Below are 2,982 nucleotides of genomic sequence, written 5' to 3'. Positions count from 1 at the left end.
ATCCTAACAGCAGACTTTCCCATGGCAATATGCCTTTTAATTTCCTGGCTACTGGTACCAGGACTGTTGACTGTGAAGCCAAGCAAACTAAAGCTGTGAACAATCTCAATCTCTTCACCATCCGTCCTGATATTGCCAATTGGGCCAGTGATGAAAATCTTTGTCTTCTTGACATTGCACCTCAATCCATATTGAAGGCTGCAGTCCTTGACCTTGTGCAGCAAGCGCTTCAGGTCCTCCTCAGTTTCAGCAAGCAGGGTTGTATCATCTGCATAAAACAGATTGTTGATAAATCTTCTGCCAATCTTGACCCCACATTTCTCCTCATAGAGCCCAGCCTCCCGGATAATCTGTTCTGCATACACGTTGAAAAGTTATGGAGACAGGACACATCCCTGGTGTACGCCCTTCCCAGTTTTGAACCATGCAGTGTTTCCTTGCTCTTTTCTGACGAATGACTCTTGGTCCAAGTATACGTTTCTCAATACAAAGGCACACAGTTCAAGTCCACCAGCTGTTCAGAGGGAGACAAAACAGCAACCTCCACTCATGTGACTAAATGCCCCTGAAAATCCAGTGGAGGGTCAGTAATAGGTCTGTTCTTACTCAATGATACAGAACAACAATAAGAATAGTATTGATAGAAAACTTTTATAATAAGTTGACAATAGCCTCTGAATGGTCCTGGTGACAACAAAAGAAATAAATGCATGACTAATACAGGTTAGACATAGAAAGGGTCCTCTCAAAGTTTTTTATGGAAGACAAAAGTAAACTCTTGAGATCAAAATGTTCTAAATTGGGTAAAAAAGAAGCAGGAGAACTCATTTTTACTTTGTAAATTGTGCAGAGAAGTACTATTGTCTTTCATATTCTGCTCTTGTCTAAGCCGGTATCGTTTTTATAGCTATTGAGTTTCTGTTGCATTATTTTATTCCACCACTATGTGTTTTTGAGGTGGGCAGTTCACGTGCCTGAGAACAATGTACTTGCCATTAGTATCCCAGTTTTGGATCACAGTACAGCCACTTGCTGTGATTTCCTCTCGTTCTTGTCTATCAAGAAAATAAACATTCTATTATAACATCAAGAGATAGAAATAGAAGTATTATTATTGGTAAGAATTTTAAATTTTCATTATTTTAAAATGTACAATATTATAAAATTTGTTATTTTAACCATTTAAAAGTGTACTCAACACATTTAAAATATTGTACAACCATTATTCCTGTTTATATTCATAACATTTCTGTACCAAAATAGAAATCCCATACTGGGGTGCAATAGATTAAGTAGCTTTCCTCACCTCTGTCCTTTAATTTATTGCCATATGGTGGGGTAGGATTATACCAATAATCCTAATGAAGAAAACAAACCTTTTGTGTGAGAATATGTAAGCAGGATGTGTAGACTGCTAACAAAACAATTGATCAATTTTTCCATCCCATCAGGGTGAAACTGAATAAATTTAGAAGCAGAAAATGGGAATTTCAATCCCATGAAGAAAGAAGTAGAGAGTGAAACACATTTTTCTGAAAAAGAGATTCCTTCACAAGACAGACCGAAACCACCATCATTACCACGAGTAGATGTTATGGAACCAGAGTTCAATGTGTGTGTGTGATGAGGGAAAGAGCTGAACTGGAGCTGACACCCCACAGAGACAGAGGAGAAGGGCTTCAACCAGGCTTATTAGAAGCCTCAATGAATATGTCATAATTGCTAAAACTAAAAGGGTTGTGTAACACTGTTCCACATCAGAAAAACTAATAATCAAAGAGTCTGTGAACACATAAGAGAAACTGTCCTGACTGAAAATTGTTTTCTTTATTATTTCAAACCTGAATTAGAACCTGTTATTTCCCCATTAAACCCCCTAAACATGAGTGTGACATATGAGTTCTGTGTGACCATTGCAATGGATAATAGGATTCATAGTAGAACAGTGAGAGCTCTTGAAGGAGTAGCTGGTGTTAGAACTAATAAAAGGAGGTAAGGAGAGTACATGATGCATGTATAACCTTACAAGAATCTGTTCTGGGCTGCTGATGTTGTAGACAGGTGCTCTGGTGTAAAGAATTTAATGTTAAAAATGGCTTTCCTAGTCATTGAATTTTACATTGCTAAATGTACATGTGGGATATGGATAGGATGTGTTAGTTTATTCGCAAGGGGATTAGCTAGTCTCACCAATCCACAATAGGGAAAGTTAACTAGTCTCTCTGTTACATTTAGTAGTTCTAATAGCTGGAGTCTCTAATCACCACAAAAGAAGTAAGCATGCAGTGGGCACCCTTCAGTAGCAGAAATTCTTAGGCCACCTAGACTTACATTAGTAGGGCCAGCTACACTGATAGCAACAATGGCTGATATAGAGCCAAGAGATGCAATATGAGACAGAGCTGACTTTGGAACTACTACCCCACATGGAACCAGAGCTAAAAGCCTTTGCACAAGTTTGTGGACAACTGGTAGGAGCAAGGGGAAGGACAGAGCCATAATTGGCAAGACTGAGAGCTTTGCAACACTGACCTAAAGATACAAACCCAAAGTTGAGATGTCTGAGAGCATGTTTCAGAAGCTATCATGATTGTATTCTGTGACTAATTTGAACTATAGACTTTTGACTCCCCCAAAATGGTTCCGTCTCTTATGTGAGCTATCACATAAGATTTTGGACCCAGTAAAGCAATAAGATTAGTGCTAGGATGAGTAAAAAGGGGTGTGATAGTATGCAGGACATGACTAACCTCAAAAAAATTGGTTTGTGTTGTTGTTATTGTTGACAAGGACAGTTGCCCTTTGTAAATTTGGTTGTTGTGTTGTTGTAGTAGTCGTGTGCTGTCAAGTCATTTGCGACTCATAGTGAGTGATTCTATGTACAACAGCCTTAAACCCTGCTCTATCCCTTGCCAAACTTATTGTCTTCAACACACCTATTCCCATTATCCCAGTGACTGAATCAATCCATCTATTTGAGGG

The sequence above is a fragment of the Elephantulus edwardii genome, unplaced genomic scaffold (assembly GCF_000299155.1).
Source record: "Elephantulus edwardii isolate Elephantulus edwardi_28Jun2011 unplaced genomic scaffold, EleEdw1.0 scaffold00003, whole genome shotgun sequence".
In the NCBI taxonomy this organism is placed as follows: domain Eukaryota; kingdom Metazoa; phylum Chordata; class Mammalia; order Macroscelidea; family Macroscelididae; genus Elephantulus; species Elephantulus edwardii.
This window is presented reverse-complemented; position numbering follows the sequence as displayed.